The sequence below is a fragment of the Anopheles merus genome, chromosome 2R (genome assembly GCF_017562075.2).
Source record: "Anopheles merus strain MAF chromosome 2R, AmerM5.1, whole genome shotgun sequence".
NCBI classification, from domain to species: Eukaryota; Metazoa; Arthropoda; class Insecta; order Diptera; family Culicidae; genus Anopheles; species Anopheles merus.
Genome location: NC_054082.1, coordinates 42,203,736 through 42,222,239, shown reverse-complemented (window position 1 = coordinate 42,222,239; position 18,504 = coordinate 42,203,736). Strand labels below are relative to the sequence as shown.

Here is an 18,504-nt window from a genome sequence, read left to right as displayed (position 1 = left end):
TTATAAAATGTCTAAATTATCAAAATCGGTTCATATTTGAAAAAGTTACAAAGGTTCAAAGTTTTCCAAAAAGTGAAGATTTTTCTGCGTTTTTTTTAACAAATCTCGACTTTGAGAGGTCTTTTCTAGAGACCAGAAAGATAAAGAGCTCATATGTGGTATTTTTTTTAGTTTAACCCTTAGTATTAAAACATTGTTTGGAATTGCTCTATTAAAAGTTGATTTTTGAATTTCATCCCGGCAAATGCCCATTGTGCATTGGCCAACGGTTCGACGGCGTTCCGGAATTTGTCGTGCAGCTTCACACACTCCTTCCTTCTCTTCCCTTCCCTACTAAAACAAGAAAACACACATACGCACACAGCGAAGAAGCATTTCAAAAAACAAAAGGCCATGCCCGGCGGACTTGGCGCACGGTTGAAAAGCTGCACTTTCATCGTTCCTGATTGTGTCCAGCTTCAAGTTGTGAGCGGGCGCGCGCGCGCGGATGGATTTCCTGGAGTGATTGTGCGGCGACATCGTGAGCACGTTTGCGATCGTTATGCCCTGTGGGGGGGTGTACGGTGGTCCATCGGTGTGGGAAGAACGCTATGATTGATGCTTAGACCGCCGGCGCAAAAGGGCGGAAGGAACAAACCCGGCTTCGGGAGCCAACACATAAAAGATTGTCATTTGTACATGTGTGTGTGTGTCTGTGTGTGGTGAGTCTTGACTGCACGTGTGACCTGATTTTTCTTCCCGAACTCCACGGACCGAGAAAAAGCGCGTCGATCGCACAGACAATCAATTACATGTAATTTCGAACCCCGAATACTATCCTCCCGTGGTGTAAGGTGGTGCCAGCAGCAGCAGCAGCAAGAGCCCACATCGATTGAGATGTTCGCGCCTGTGAAAGGTTTTTCATTGTTTGCCGCAAGCAAACGAAAGCCTTTTCTAATGAGACGCAATTAATTGACAACTATCATTTGCGGGTGGTGCGGGCTTGATCGTTTCGTAAAGACAACGTCTTTACCTTTTCCGCACCTTGCTCCAGCGCAAGGAGCTGCAATTTCGATTGGTCCCAAATAATACCAATCGAATTGGAAACTGACGGAGCGATCGGAGGGGAATGGAATGGATTCGTCCCGTTCAGTTATCGCAGCCGAAGTGCCAAAACAAAGCGAGGCAAAAAACTCCTCCCCTTGAAGTGTGGAAAAAATTGTTATGCTCATTGGTTACGTTCAGTTATGCGCAGTTATGCTGTCGTGCGGATTGCTCTTTCCGTGCGCATCGTGTGCTGGGGGGTGACCGGGTGACGATCGGGCCAAATCGACAATTTCTCTTTTCCGGCTCGCACCGATAATCGATTCGATCGTTTTGATTGATGAAGTTGTTGAAGCTTTTTCGTTGTTGTTAGTTTTGTGTTTTTCGGTTGTTGTGTTGTGGCAGGCTAGTGTTATTTGTCGTGTGTGTTGTTTTTTGTTCGAATTTTTGCAAGTGTTTCGGTTAAATCTGGTTGAATCCGGCATGCACAAGGACACAACCGTAGCGAGCGGCGTATGGCTGCGATTGTAACCTTTCGCTCTCTCGCTCTCTCCTCTCTCTATCGATCTTGCTGAAAGCTGCGTGATAAAAAAAGCGTGTGCTCAATTAATAAAGTTATTGGGAAAGTTGGGAAAGTTATGCAACCGAAGCGACTTCGTCTCACCGTTCGGGGTGGATGAAATGGGATTACACAGGTTAATCCTTATCCTTTGCTGATCCTCCCTCCGGTACCTTCGGGCAGATCACAGGGTTTCGTGTTTCTTATGCAACGTGTGTGTAAGTATACTGTGCAACGTACCGCACCGCAAAACATACCCTTTTATGGATGCTTACAGTTTTTATCGCGTCTCTTTTGCGTATGCTGATCGGTTATGATTTTTGCGCGGTGTGTGATTCGCTACGGACGTGCCGTGGTCATGGGTGATTTATTTTTAAGCGCAAAATGCGCGACGGTTGTTTTTTTTTATGCACGGCAACACTTGAGGGCTACTTGTGCATGGGAAAAGGGTAGCGCATCTTTGGTATTGCTATTTTTGATGCGACAAAGAGTGGTACCGCACAAAGTCAGTGATCCGTGGTAATGGGTGGTTGGGCGCTCCAAGGTCGGAACTGATTGACGATTCTAAGCCATGTGATAGGTTGTTGGGAGCATTCTGGTATGGACTTACAAAAGGGAAACCGACGTTTGACTTAGACGAAAAAACAAACTTTGCATTATTAATTGATTGAGTCTTGATTTGTATGGTCGAAATATATGTAATATGTAATTAAAATATTATGATTTTAGTCATAATCATGACAATAATAAAAAATACAAGATAATAATAATAATTATTATTATAATTTGTAAACTCAAACGATGAATGTCAATTATTACAATGTAACACAAATAAATGTAAAAAGAAAAAAGTGGTTTTCAGGATTTTTTTTTTTATATATTACAAATCAAACAATAAACGAACTATATGCGTCACACACTTAATAGTTTTCCGCTTATCAGCCTTCCCTCTTGCGTGTGCAGCTAACCATGATCATACAAAATAGTTACACCCAAGAACGTCAACATAGTCGATCTGTGTGTGTGGGGGTATGTCTGTATTTTTGTTGACTAGTTTTTTTTCAATGCTGTTGTGTTTCTATCGCCAATTTCATTTTCATTCGCATATTTTGCTTTGTCTCTGCTGGAGCGTGTCCCGGTTTCAAAACATCTTGAGCGCCATCGGAGAACGTCCCCCCGCCAGGGCTTGCGGTGTGGTCCAACCCATCCAAATCGAGCACCGCACGTTCCACAATCCAAGCAGGCGGCTGGCAAGATACGCGTCCTGGGACGAAGCTGGGGAGCCCCTTCCCGGCCGTGTCAACAATTGAGCACATCAAATGCGGAACCTTGTGCATATCCCGATATGGAATGCATTAAATGTGCACATTAGTAAAGGAAAGAAAAACATACACACACTCACAGACAAAGTTTTAGCGAGGTACTCAAGTCTTACCCCGGTCACTGTCCTCGAATCGCGCGCCAACTGCAACGAGGGTTCGTAGCTGATAGCGAAGGTTGCTGAGGGATGTCTGTGTGTGTACATAATTAAACGTAAAACAATAAGCAAACGAGGATGGGAAGTGGACAATAAAAAAACAAGTGACAAAAAAACACCTCCCAACATACCAAACACTCCAGGTTCGTGGAATGAATGGGAATCCGGGCGGACCAAACCCGGGGCACTGCACCAGGGGAGGGTTGTCGCGTGATGTGCTCAAGAAGCTGCTCCCAAATAGGTCGGCCGTCTCTGACCGCAATCGTGTGGACGGTTGGGGCGAACGGGTTGAGTTTATAATTGAAAAACATTATTATTATTCTTTTTTGTAAAGGTAACACCCCCTCCCGCTTGTGATAGTCATGACTGGCCAGAAGGGCTGAAGTTCGTCGCCTTCTCCTCCAAAACAATAGAGCTGCGCAGCGTAGTACACGCGAGGTCATTCGAGGAAACGGTCGCGTTACGGGGGTGTGTGGAATCATAGCAATGGGTGACTGTGTTTGTGTGGGTTTGTGTGTGTGCGTGCTCGTGCGCTTTCGGGGGAAATGGTGACCGCTTTTCTCCTGCGTGAACTGACCTCACTTGTTTGTGCGTGCTGAAGGACAGATTACCCCCGAGACGGGGGTGACGGGGCTTCGGAGAAAAGTGCGCTCTTGCACACGAAAGCCCTTGCCCAAACGGGTGTGTGTCGCTAGCGCTACAATGTATACCATTCACGGTGTAAGGTGATCGTTCGTGGGCTGAAATTAGACGGATTACGATCAAATCTTTGGGCTAAAACATGGCGCAACATGAAATTCTCTGTGTGAGTGAAACTGGAAAGTTTAGAAAATGATAATTACAAAATTACAACCGATTTTGGTGCGATTTTGCAAGCCCATTGCTAGTGATAGGCATGCCGACCGACCGGACGGTATTGCACGCCGGCGCGGTGGAGGATGGGATAAATGCCTCAACATTCGCGTACTGCTGCCGTTTGGGCGTGTGTGTTCGGTGCGTGTTTATCGATGTACGGTTTTAGTACCGAGAGGGCGAGATACAAGCCGATAGCCGATGCTACCGTGGTACAATTGGATGGCGCAAAGGCACGGCCACCAATAACGGCATAACTAGATGTAATTGTAATTGGTTTATTAATAACATTCCGGTACGGTGCATTCAAGCTTGCCAGGGAAGTCTCCCGAAGCTAAGGGTCGGAAGGGGAGAAGCGTTACGGGAGGAGGTACACCGTGATCGTTGATGGTGATGTTAATGTTCGATCACAACGAACTGTTTTCCTTTCGGATGTGTACAGTCCGTTAGGCGGGAATGATCGTATCGCTGCAGTTAGTGCAAGAAGTCGCAGGTGGCTAGTGTTGAGGACTGGACTGGCAAAGGGAGCAACATTAAATGGTGAAAAATTTTCGTTTGCTCATGTATTAATATTAATATTGGCATGATGGTCGATTCAAAGCTGATAAATGTAGGGATATGATCCATCGGGTGGTTAATATGATGTATAGTTGTATATCTCAAGAAAAATAGTATTTATTTGTAAAATTCACATTGAAGTAAGCGTATTGTAATGTAACAGTATGCAAAACTAACTTTGGGGGATTTCACAGCATTTCATATGGAGTTTGACACTTGAAGACTCAAATCATGTCAAAACTTCATAAAAAACACACTTCACACAAACCACAACTCTCAACCTCTCAGCCTGGAAATACGTAACAAACGCCGATTTGTGGGAGCTCTTCAAGGATTTTTTTTACTGAAGCAAAATTATTTTGTCAAGAGATGATAAAAACAATTTGAAACGATTTTTTATAATACATTAAAAGTATTACTCTCATTATTAACTATTAACTCATTTTAAGAAAAAAAAATTATTTTCAAATGCATCTTTGTTCCTCCGCAAATGATGAAATCCAATATGACGGAACATAGGTGTCAAATGGAAACAACCCGGATGATGAATATAGTTCCACTGAGCTGGCTGAAATTTCGGCTTTTTGGCTTCAAATATAAAAGTGGTTATTATTAGAGATCCTCATTTCAGCAATATCTTGGTAACGAAGGATCTCCATCTTGGTAACAAAGGATTATGTTTAGTGATATTTTTTGATAAAAAATTCCAATATTCTTATGAGTTAACTTCTAGAAAAATGATTTATTTGTTAAAATGTCAATATTTATGATGAATACAACATTCATGTTTTATAAAACTATACTAGTTGAGTGAATGAGTTTGGGTCATGAGTCCCTATATAAAATTATGTTGGCCATTTTTGTGTTAAAAGTAAAAAATCTGACGTTTTCTGAATTTGCTTTTTGGTTTTTTGGTGTTTTAGATGACTCGTGTCTTTTGATTCGTTCGCATTAATCGGTTTAAAATATTTGAAAAGCACATCATTGATCATTTCGTATCTAAAACAATCTCTTTTCTGAAACAGTGCACCTTTATTTATCCTACTAATGTGATTGTTTTTCTCTTCTTCTTACTTCATTTCCAGGTGAGATATACCCGGGGCTTCTCAAAATGGTTCGAACCTTCTCGTTTGGTCCTCACCACAAGCGGCGTTGCGTAATCTGCTACGAGGTACAATAGAAATCATATCCAAACCAAAGGGAGAAATGATATGGAATTTCAAACCAATTAAAAATTGGACGGGAGTGTTGAAAGAAATCTAAAACGTTTCAGCAGCCAGCAGTGTCAAAATCGGGGATAATCTAACACCTACAGACGATGCAAGCGGTACGGGTGAAAGTGTGTTTCCACGCCGACGGCAGATGCACACCGCACAGTTGTGATGCATATTCCAAGCCCAATTTTGTAGGCTTTTTCGGATCGGTCTTCCCGTTTTGGCTGGTGGGAGTAACTTTATTGCAAACAGTTTTACTGCCATGGTTTGTGGCACGAACGCATAAAAGCACAAACACACGCGCACAGAAAGGTTCACATTTCCGGTCGGTGGTATGTACGTTTGGGGTTAGCAGTCTTGTAAGGTTGCGATCCCATGGATGTGCTTTTCAACACATTTGATTGTTAGTTTAAAATAATTAATTGCACAGTCAATAGCTGTGGACCGAAATAATGAGCGCTTTAGCACGTCAGCTACACTTAAAGAAGATCAACTAGCCCCATTATCTAACCTTATTGATTAACGCGTACCGAAAGTTCTCAAGCCATCGCAAGAACGTGACCTTACTAATTGTCTATTGTTGGGTGCAAAGCCCACCTGCAAACTGCAGGTGATGTACGGTGCTGATCATTAAGGTGGGCCCGAAAATCGATTGCCACAACACGGTTGATCCACGGCCAGGAAACCAGTAATGGCGACCATTGCGATGGCAATCGATGAAACCTTGCAAGGGAAGCGATTCCGGCCGTCAGCCGATGGACCAAACGGCGCAAGGCTATGAGAATTGTGCCGACGATCGTGGGGTACAAATGATGGTGCAGAAAATTAAGACAAAATCCATACCGTTTATATGAAAGTGGGCAGGATGTTAGGAGCATTTAGTGCTGTGTGTGCCATTGTGTGTTCTTTTTATGGGGCTTTGATTGGATTGCAGGTGTCCATGGGAAGCTCACCGGCACCGAACGTTGATCTATCGCGCGTTCAGCATTTGAAACAATTTGTCCCCCTAATGAATGACATAACGTTTGTTAATTTATTGCTCTTTTTGCTCGAGTTGTATGAAGTGAGATAAGTGTTGTTTTTCTTTTTTCTTCAAAAAAGGTTTCTTGGGAACCTTTCTACACTCGGATTTGATGACAACCTTCGGGTTTGTTTTGAGTGCCAACCAAAAAGGGAGCACTTATTAAATGCGCCCTGCTTGATCACCATTAGGCAACGTTTAATTAATTTAAATTTATCTTCACTGGCAATCAGAAAATTGGAGATTAGTTTTTCGATAACAATGTGTGGCGATGAAATGCTCTGCCATGTAGGGGGCTGTTTATACCCGCAGCAATTGTAGGTGCCGAGCCCTTAAATTGAGTTTAGTCTCTGTTGTTTTATTTTAGGTCTCAATAGTGACAAGTTGCATAACTTAAAGCATATCTTTCTTCTAGCTTGGCAGAGTTCCCAAACGTTTGTTCATGTGTTTTGGTCCATTCGGAACATGTTTATTTCCGAGCAAGTCATTCGTTTGCTTTCTGTGATGTAGTTTTTACCATCACAGGACACATGCTTAACTAGCAGCTATTCCGATGTCCGTTGTGAACGGGTAATTGGGGGAAGCTGTGGTTTTGTGTCCCATGTTCGTTTGCTTTTGCTTTATTTTCCCATCCATCCCCACACACCCACAACCATCGAGTGCAGGAGCCACTCAATTGATGCGTTTCGTGGTCAACTTTGCATAATGAGGGAAAAGTGAAAGGATTTAATTGGCCTGCGTGACGAAGGTTGAGGGAAGCAAGTGACAAACATTATGACTTCCATCCGGATGGACGTAAGCAGTACGAATACACACAATTTCTATTGAGATCATCACTGTAGAAGCTGGTGGCAATACACATGGATTTAGAAAAAGTAGTTGTCAATTTATTCATCATCGTTCACACTCACAATTTAAAAAGTAAACTTGCTTAGTTTTTTGGCACTCTATTGATTGGCAGTGTTTTCTTAAGGTGAATATGCACTAATCTTAGTAATGTTTGTAGCCGTGATGATGAGAGCTAGGCACCACGAGGGGCTGCACGTGGGCAACGGTGTGCACCGGCGGTGGCACTGCGACGTAATGCACCTCATGTACCGTCTTGGCCGCTGCTCCCTTGTGGAAATGATGCAGCACCGCACCCCTCAGTAGCGCCTTCTTGACGACGTGCTTGGTGATAAGCAGCGGTGCACCGTGGGAGCGAAACGAGCGCCAGAGCCAGAATAATGACAAAGGAGACCTGTGAAGAGAAAACGACAAGTGTTAGCTATTTGAGGCTACGATTGAGGCACTAGTTTTCTGCGAAAATCACCTTCATGATGATAAGCTTGGGAGTGCTGTTGCTACTGCGAAGAAAGATTGGTTTGCAATGCGATGTGTTTCGCTGGCTGTGAACGCTGACTGTTTGATACTACTGCACTGTTCGGTGACCTATTTTATATGGTTTGCAAAATGTTCCTGGTGCCATAGGTGGGAGGGTTCAAAGCCTTATTATGACATTGAAAATATGCCTCCGGGGTCAGATTTTCGCCAGGTATGTCGTGCAAGGTGCAGTGATGGTTCTAGGGACCTATGGGTCGTTAGACACAAACCGGTGGTGCCAAACGTCTGTTCATAACAGTTACAAACGTGATGATGGAAAGTATGATAGACATCAGCTACGTAGGCTATGAATATTTCATTATCTGTAACTACTAAACTGTTTGTGTTTAGTATTGCTTCTTTATGACGAGTAGAAACTTATTGAGCCAAAAGTGGTAATCATAATTACAGATTTTTTTTGTAGAACGTGCTCTCACTCTTAAAACGGACCTGTCTACCAAGAAAATTGAATTTCGTTTCGTTTTTTTCAAAAATTATTACAAATATAGAAATATGTCGTTCTGGCGAGGTGGTTTGTTGATATATAAGCAATAACAATGACGCAATAGCCGATCTCATGGTACAGTTGTCAACTCGTACGACTTAACAACATGCCCGCCATGGGTTCAAGCCCCAAATAGACCGTGCAAGTGGTACAGACAGGCCTTAACCGACAACGGTTGCTGAGCCAAACGAAGAAGATCAACGAGGCAAAGTTCTAGATATTTTCGATCGTTCTGAATAAAAGTGGTTGATAAAGAATATCATTTACAATATGGCATAATCAGTATAATTAATCTTAAATTTAAATAGTGGCATTCTCAAGCTCAATCATGTAACTACACGTGTTACTAGCCAAACCACTCTCTAGCCAACACAAAATAAAAGGAAAATCAAACGGTGGCTCCAAGTAACTCCAAACTAACCGTCTGAGGTCTTCGGAAGCCCCATGCTCAGTAAAACAATCAACTTTCTTCACCTACAAACCTATAATTTCGGCCAAAACAATTCCCCTAAACAAGCACCATTTCCGTCATGTTTGTGTTGGAAAATCAAATAACATTTTCCCATTTACCCTTTGCCGTACCCCTGTACGGCCGTCTGCTAACGGTGAGACACTTTTGCCCCTGCGCTCTGGGTGTTCATGATCTTGACAATGGCTCTATAAGCAAAAGTTTTACTCATAATTTGCAACAAATTCTGTAACTGTGACGGCAAACAGGTTGCAGACGAAAAAAAAAAAACCAGCGCGAATGATATCCCATTAACGCGCGCAGTTATTATTCAAAAGAGCTTCTCTCCTTTGCTGTTTTGTTCGCCACGGCTAAATGGATGCACAGTAACACAAACAAACAACGGGCACTGCTGGCGACGAGAGGTTGAAGCGTGTTTACAGCTTCATCTGATTCGGGTGGCAGTGAAAAATGGGAAAGATTTGGCGCGGCACTGGACGAGAAACGTCACAAACCGTTCACCTTGCTTTCCGGAGCATTAGATTGGTTTTGTGAGGCGCAGGGAAAGCGTTCATGTTTGAATTACCTACAATTAAGCACAAACAACAACAAGGTAATAACAATTTATAGCGCTTTTGTTTACGCATCCGTTCTGCGACAAGATCGACCGTGCAGCCCTTGTTGATCAGATTGGAAGCAACTGCAAAGCACGAGACGTTTGTTGGGAATATGTATTTAGTAGTGAGGTTACTGTTGGTCAGCGAGAAAGATATTCTGGACTGTGTAGAAGCCGTGGCAGGTAATGCGCTTGCGGCAAATGAAGCCGTTTCACGAACAAACGATTAGCGACTTACACTACCAGGAAATAGTTTAGCGGCGTATGAGATGGTGTCAAATGATAGACGATCATAAATTATGCAAAGAAGAAAGAAAAAAAAAACGTTTGGGCGACAGCCCTTTCAACTCGACGCCGCACAAAGATCCCTCCGACATCCCCATTCTCACGAGTATCTCATTAGGCTAATTGTGGTGCACCTCTAGGTTCAGAGAGGTTGCCTTTACGGTGATGTTTTGGCTTTTTTGCCGCAACCCAGCACCCACAAATTCGCAAACGAGCTGCGATGCCTTAATGTTTCCGCTCGTTCGACCGCGGCACGTATCTTTTAATGCGGTGGTAGGTGTTATGTGAGTTGGATGAAATCTTACAGGCACGAGTATAAACTCACTCACGTTTTTTTCGCGTGCAAAATAACGGCTGGCGCATGGAAATGGATCGGTCGGCTCGATCACGGTTCTTTTGGGCCAATGAAGTTGTCATTAGCCAGTCCAGTAGAGCCAGCATATCGCTTGCAAATGGACCAGGTAAAGATGCCAAACTACGACGCCTGTGCCTGGTGGCCTCGACGGTAGGCTATGGAGGAACGGGCAGAACCAGAAAAACGGGACACAAGTGAGTTTTTGGCAGTTATGACATCCGCAAAGGTGCAAGGTATGCATTTTGGCTGGAGGGCATACATTAGGTGAAATGTGGGTGATGTTTTGGCTGTGTGGCGGAATTTCGAACACTTGTTACGGGGTGTGTGTGCGCTGATGTATTGCGCAACGTGGCAAATTGAGCTTTCAAAAGGTGCATAAGGTGATCAGATGATTTATAAGTTTTCTGTTAAAAAAGTATGGCTAATTGTATGCCTGACTAGTGTTAGCTCGTTAAACATTTCAAATGGTCTAGTGGAAGTTTAATGTAAATCCTCTGAAAATGGCCAACTAGTTTTATTTCCAATAAATAAACATTAGCTGCAAAATATGTCTTGGTCAAATATCTATAAAGTTGGGTTTGAAATCTGTTTAGTAAAACTCGACTTAATTTAATAATTTTATTCACCATATTCAATTCAATCATTTTTGTAAGAATGATAAAATATGTTAAAAGAACAGTTTTAGAGCGATGAAAACTTGCAGTTACCAAAACCTAACTCAACCATTATAAATACCTAATTCAATTCTTATCCTTAAATTATACCGCAAAAATGTTCACCAAACATTCGTACCCACCAGAGAGGCACAAATTAGCACATTAACAGCATCTATTAGACCTAATTTCGTACGGTCCAGCTGTCTGGGCACACCTTCGCCAACTCAACGCCACCACCGGCCGCATGAATATGGTTCATAGACGTGCACCTCAAAACCTGCCGCTGATTGCAATGTGTGTGGACCAGGCACAAAAAGAACAGGTCACCGCACATTCGGTCACGGTTATATAGGTGCCGGGATGCCGAAAACCAAAACAAAAAAAAGCAAGCGAAACAATTTCTCGCACTCCTCAAACCTTGGCGGCGAATTCATTGGCATACTTTCAAATGACCCCAAACGGAAAAAAAACTGTAACATAGCTGGTCCGTATGCGTGCGAGCTTTGCACAAATGCAGCATTGCTCTGTTGTGGTCCGTTGAGGTTTGCTTGATGCATTTCTCACTCGTTTTCTCGCAAAAGTTAAGGGGAGATAGGGGCAGCTATTGGAGCAGCGTAAGCGTTTGGGGATTTTGATGTGCCGAATACGCAAAAAGATAGAAAGGCTTGGACCACTCCTCCGATTGCACCACCCAGCGCTCCGGAAAAGGTCATTAGGATTATTAATTATGATGGATGAGTTTGGGATGGGCCCGGTGGTAGGATGATTTCCACTGGGGGGGGGGGGGGGGGGGGGTTGAAGGCATCATAACGCACCGAAAACGGGAATGTGAGTGTGAAGCACGTTCGCATATTACATATCCAGCGGAGCGTGTATGCATTACACATTATCAGTGTCAGAAAACGGGAGTTTTTTTGTGTGTGAGCTGCCTTCCCTGTGAAATCATCGGGGTGTGAGAGAAATTTTCTCACGCGGTGTTTCGGGTGCCTTTTTCGGGAAGGTGTAATAAAAGTGGCATCGATCGAAGCGTCTTGAACGAAGCCAATTAGCAGGGAAAACATGTTGATGGTAGTGTTATTATTATTATTACATAATCGAAAAAGATTTGGGGAACTGATGCAATATTGATTACGATTAGGGTGAAATATTAGCACTGGTAGCAGTTGTAGTAGGTAGTAGCATGCTAATTTTGATATCTTTTTTTCTTCTCCCGCATTAAGTCCCGCATTTTACAATACGTTTTTATTTCGTATATAATTGTCAAAAAGATTCATAGCTTTGAAGCAGATCGTTTTAATTTTAATGTTTAAATCTGACATTAATTTGCGAACGATAATTATAATTCAAACTGGTTAGCCCATTAAACAGTTGTTACTTATATCAGCTGCACTTCCTGAATTCTGAAAATATTTAAGTTAAACAAGAAAGGAAAGATAGGCATTAATATTATTAATACATTACATATCCATTACATTCATAAAAAATACTGCCAGATTGGGGCTAAATTTAACAGACGAAGACAAGGATAGCATGTAGGTGATTCGTCCGAAAATTCTGCGTAATGTTTATTAAATGCGTGTGATTAAAACATCAGATAGTGTAAACATGAACCGTTTAATATGCTCGTTTGGCTTTTAACCGTTTGACCTCGGCCACAGCACAGCGGGAAGGAGGGCAGAAGAAGCGTGTAAGCGTTCCGATCAATCCCGCACTCCGGTGTGTTCTAGCAGCCAGGCTGGCCAGGCAGGCAAGATTTATGACAAAACTTTAACATGCTCAAGGTTACCCCCAGCTGGTGGTGCTGATCAAGCAAATTCCGTCCCAGGTTCCGCTCCGTACGTTCAAGTTCTGACAGCCATCAATTTAGCATCGGCTGCGGCACCGCATCGTACAAAGGCGTGCACCGTTCCATGTACCGTTTGGCGTGTGTGCTTTTTTCATGTGGGGTCGGTTTTTTTGGCACTATTTAGCAGCGCCCGTACCGTCTACGAAAAGAGTGTGTTAAGTTGGTGGAAGAAAAAATAAAAAAATACATCCCTTCGCCTTACCCATTCATTCATGGGCGAGAAGTTGCAAAAAAAAAAACAACAACAACATGATTCAAAACAAAACAATCATCGTTACACAATCAGCTTAATCACCAGCTGGTTCTGAGGTTAGGTCTTTTACTCCCGTCTTTGCGTGCGCCGGTACGTTCGTTAGCCTATCGATCCATCAGTGCATTTGGGGGTGCCCGGTTGCCTGCGGTAAGGGCGTGATTTGGTTCGGGTTTCGGCGCAGAGGGATTGTACATTTGGTAAGGGGAACCGATGGACAACTCCCATAAAATTCGACAAGTAGGTCATACACACATGTACGCCGCCCCAAACACACTGCTCACAGCGACTCCGGTCATTGCGCATTTAAGGCTGTGTTTTAGGATTTTTTAGCCGTTTGGTCGGTACCTCAACTCCACCTATTCTTATTACCAATGGGGAAAACGTGCTGTTTTTTTCCTCTTGGTCGAACATCTTTTGGTGAAAATCCTGCCAACACTACGCACAACACCGGTTGCCCAGTTTGCTAATGCCCGATAATTTATGGTTTATGACAGGCACTTACGCCCCCCGTGGGGCGGTGTGAAGGTTCTACCCGAGACAAGCCATTCTCTCGGCCGATCTCATCCTTGCGGTACTTTAACGCAAATGATTATCTTCTAGTTAATGATTATCTTGCAGCGGGGAAGTTCAATGAAGCTTTTGCGCTTACCGATGATTGGTGGGCAATGTCGGTGGGTCGGTTGGCTCCGTAAAGCATATGGATTCCCATTTAAACAGTGCGTGCTTGCATCGGAGAAAGGGAAGTTCTAAGTGCCCTTAGTTTACTTGTTCTTCTGCTTAGCTAATAGATCCATTTCACTTCCTCAGTACGCGGCCTCTAGCTTTATGCACTCCTGTGTTGAGCATGTTTCTTACGATGGGAGGTGGTCAAATCACCGACACAGAGAAAAGCAAAAATTATGAACACGCGTGAGCGTTACTAAAAACTTGTTAATTAACCTTAATTGCGTGAACATTTGCGCCCGTTTCATCATCATCATCATCGGAAGATCAATCGATGCAAGGGAGTTGGAAGGGGGAGGGGAGGGAATCTTACGATTGTCGGTTCTTTCGTTTGCACCGTGTCATTCCCGTGATCGCATCCAGACCTTCGGGAACCTGAGAAGCTAAATGGATTGTTGTAAAATAAAGAAAATACATACGAACACCGAAACAACACACACAGGGAAGTAACGGTGAGAACTTTAAGTCGTAAGAAAACTTTCAGCACCTGCTCAATTATCTGCTGTGGCAGGAGAAGCACGAGCTTTCCCTTCCTTGATGACTTCCCCTCGGTGCAGTTAGTTTTCGCAACGAAATTAGGTGAGCATTCAACATCGTTAAGAAACAGGTACATAAAGGAAAATGAATCTTTTCAAACAGGAAGGTTAGAAATGCTGGTTTTGGATTATATTCGCAAACGTAGAACGGTAAAATTAAACTTTTTTGGGAACGTTTATTGTTTCGTGCTGGTGTGTTAATTAAACCCGATTTTGTCAAAGATGATAAGAAACAATAGAAATCTTTGTATTTTGTGAAACAAAACATGAAAATGAAACCACAAAAATCAAGACCGCCGATGAAACGGCACGCCCAAAAAGGAATGATGTCAATATTGAGAGCGATAAACATGAAAACGAAAGTGTCAAAATGATTGGGTAGCTTTCGGTTTTCTTTATCGTCAAAAATGAAGCTTTCCAGCGCAGTTCCCTCACCCGAAGCTGATCCGCCCGAAACCCACCGAACGCAACATCGAACGATTCATCGAAAGGGAAATCAAACACGAACGGCGGTATAAAGCATAACGGTCGCTTCTCTCCAGCCTTATCATGCCGTGGAGGTTTGCGCGGTTTCACGATGCCAATGCAATGAAGTGAACAAATAATGTGCCCCTTTTGCTTAGCCTTATCGTGCCGTGCGCAACATCAATGGCCGGCAGGGTACAATGGATAAAGGTGGTGCATGTTTGGTTTTGTTTTATGCTTCATAATTTCACTTTTCATTTCATTTCTCATCATGGAATTGGCGCTTAATGTTCCTGAAAACGTACACGTTTGTTCTACTGCAAAATGGATGGATCGTGGATCCGATGTTTTACATTATCGTTCGAATTGCCTCTTTAAATTGGCACATATACGGGGTCTGTTAATCGATTCCACTCGAGGAACGTCACGTAGCAACAAAGTCATCTTTGCTGACCAAACCTTGACGAACGTTTCGTATTAGAGAAAACGACTCACATGCTGACGTTCGTGATGCGGTGAGACGAACGCGCGCCGATGGGGCCCACTGCACCGGCACAATCAATGCAACCGAATCGGTTAAGCTACAAATTTATGGTTCTGATCAAAAGGCAGCATCGCCGCCCTGCCGTCAGTGTCATCGGTAGGAGTAGCTCGTCAGTCACAGTCACCGAGGCGTTTTAGAAAATCCACCCAAGGGCTCGCATTGCGGGGTGATGTGGCCGCCCTACGATTGACAGCGACCCCTAACCGGCCCTTTGCCAGCGTGTCGTGTGTATTGATATGGATCGGAGCCCATTTTCTCCGACCGCGACAATTCCCATAAATAATCGATGTTTTTCTACAATTTAAACCTTAACAGTGCATTAGCCCGCACGATGTACGGTGCCGATGGAAGCCGTTCGAGATGGAAATGAGACGATGAAACATCCTTTTTCTTGAGCCGCAGTAAAAGCAACCCTTTTGTGGCGCTTGCACGCCACAATTGTCGGCATCGGAAGTCATCTCCACTGTAGATCCTTTCCGCCAGGGCAAGGTGGCACGGAAACCACATGCGTCTAGTAAAACAAATTGTTCCGACCTATTTACATATCCGATCGGGCCCCGGTGCTCGACGGCCCACGGTGAAAGCCCACTGACCTATTGACGAAGTGGATGCCGGGCCTGTGACCAGGCAACCGTGGCAGTTATTAGCTTAGACATTAGCGCAACGCCAGCGAGCGAGCGCGCGTTAGAGAGAGTTGATTGACTTGTTTCCAGCTCGCGGTCCGAGGGCAGGATCTACTATCGTTCGCTGGGCTGAGTCCACCGTCACTATAGTGCACGTAATTACATCGCGCGCGCGATGATGGACGAATGGTCGTATATTGCGGCCAGGCAGGGAAGTAGCCGGGCTGAATGGATACTTTCCATACACTGCAAATTTTGACATCGCACTCCGGGCGCTTTTTTTTCTTTGACAGCTATCGATCGCGATCAAAGCCGGCGACGGCGGACGGCGACGATCTAGCGGCGGCGACATTAATGGACCGTACGGGCTCGGTCGATGCCGAAACTGTGTGATCTTTCACTGTTGTGATATGTTGGAGCGGTACTATTTTTTCGGGCTTTGGCAGATCGGGGCTTATTGTGTGGTGCAAATGATCGTTTGCTGATTAATATTTTGCCTGACCTTTAAAGGTGTTTTGATGTAATGTGGCTGGTTGCATTGAGCGCGTTTGTTACCTTCACTTTGATCAGTGCAAAAACACCTTTCTTCTGAAATACGTAGTTAGGTGTGGTAATGCAGACGTGTGTGTGTGTGTGTGTGTGTGTGTGTGTTGTGTAGGGGTTATTTTTAGCATTGAAAGGACCGTTGATGTTGTTAGATAATGCAACGCATTGTATACAAACACTGATCTACAATTAAAACACTTTCCATGTTCTAGGTTGTCGCACAGGTAACAAGAGGGCATCATTCTGATTGTATTCAAATTAGTATTCGTTCCCGTTCTGAAGGGGGCGGAATAGATGATCTAGTCTTACCGAGTCATTATTACTGTACGGTCAACTACTTACACTAGCCTGAGGCTTAATTGCAAAAAACGCTCTGTACATCTTGAGAATCAAGCGGTTGAACTTCAAATGAACTTCATAGCATTACTCACTCAGTATAATTAGAAGTTTACAGCACATATCTATTTTTACTAAAAGCTGAGAACATGCATTGCGGTTGCATCACACCAGCAAACCCACTGGACGCTACAAGCACGTAACAATTGAACACACCACAGTTTCATTAACGTTTCATTAAGTGATCGTACACAGATGCTTTAGTGTGTGTTACGTAAGGAGTTCTGGCTCTGTCGGAAGAAACCCCTTTGTGTGATCTAGCTTTCATTTAAAAACTTCAAGAAACTATACCTTCGTTAGTCACGATGGGCTTTTTGGGGTCGCGACTGTTCTTCTACACAAAAGATGCCCACGGGCTCGGAATCTTAACGGAAAATCGAGCGGAAGAATGGGAACGGCGATGAAATGTTTTACCACGATCGCGGGACCTACCCACAAGACGAACAGCCGCAACAACTTAATTGTAAGACGTTTTAATTGTTTATAGTCATGTTAATGGGCACGATTAGAATCACGCTAAGAGCGTTGGTGCTGGCGAACACTTTCGGATCGCTTACTCATGGGACGGTGAGCATTTATGTTAGGATGTTGGAGACTTCCACGCGATCGTTTGATGGATGGCTCGGATGTTTTAAGGAAACTGATCACTTCATGTTCAGCCAGTGAGAGTTTGTTGGCTATACGGTTAAATTGTTGCTTATAGCTGGCACTATGAAAAGAAGAATTCAAAACCAAAATGTCGTGAGATCGAACCAACAATTTGATCTGCTACTTGTGTCATGCTTCAAACGCACTTTTTTGTGTGTGCTGACTACAAATTGATTGGAAGAATAATTTGCAACCAAAATTCATGCCACTTCTAACCACGCAAAGCCCTTCAATGTTTGCATCGATTCCATTAGCAGAACAAATGTCTGATTTTCGGTAATTGATACGTTCCAGCGACGAGCGGAACTTGAACTTGAGACGTGGTTCACTGGTAAACAGCAAACGAAGCTTCCCTGCATTTGCGACAGCTCTCCGTGGCCACAGCAGACAATTTGTACGATTTTCTCACGCTTTGCCATGCAAGGTAAAAACAATTCTCACTCTTCATTAGCTTATTCGCGCGCGTACAACTCCGATGCGGAGACTCCGAAGTGACGGATGCATTCGATGCTGGACAAGCGAGTAACCTCGTTACGTTACCTCGCTCGCCAGTAGACGAGTGCATGGAGCGGCAAGGAGGACGTTAGAGGTGTGCGCGGAGGACAAACTCCAGTTTCAATTGCCATCACTGGTTTTCTTGGTGCGTTTTAGATGTCGAAGCAATGTAGAGCAATAAAACAATCCCGTTAATACAAACAGCCTCAGCAAGCTCGGAAACGCACTCGTGCGTATGAAAAACGTCAGTGCCAGTTTCAATGGCCAATGCGTCTAATGCTGACGAGACGCTCAGAAGATTCAGTAAGCTTTTTTGCTCGATCACTCTCGCAAAGATCACATGACAGTCGGCGCGATCGGTGGAGGCTTGCGATCTTCATAGCGACACCTGCTGTTACTGGTGGAACCGTTTCATCACACCATGAATTTAACCCTTTCCCAAAAATCCGACATGATAGTGATCGCACAATTACGTAAGAAATTGGGCATCGTCGACGC

The 18,504-nt window shown here is 43.9% G+C and overlaps 1 protein-coding gene across 4 annotated transcripts in view; it reads left to right on the top strand.

The window, feature by feature from the left end:
- The window catches only part of LOC121591088 (protein lava lamp-like), a 126,844-nt gene that overhangs the window by 78,792 nt on the left and 29,548 nt on the right, over positions 1-18,504 (top strand). Inside the window, exon 1 of one of the 4 annotated variants that reach the window (XR_006004513.1) lies at positions 5,566-5,640. The exons of the other annotated variants lie outside the window; for them this stretch is intronic. The gene's annotated coding sequence lies outside the window, so the exon portion shown is untranslated. Of the gene's footprint in view, positions 1-5,565; positions 5,641-18,504 lie in introns of those variants that run through there. 4 annotated transcript variants of the gene reach the window in all.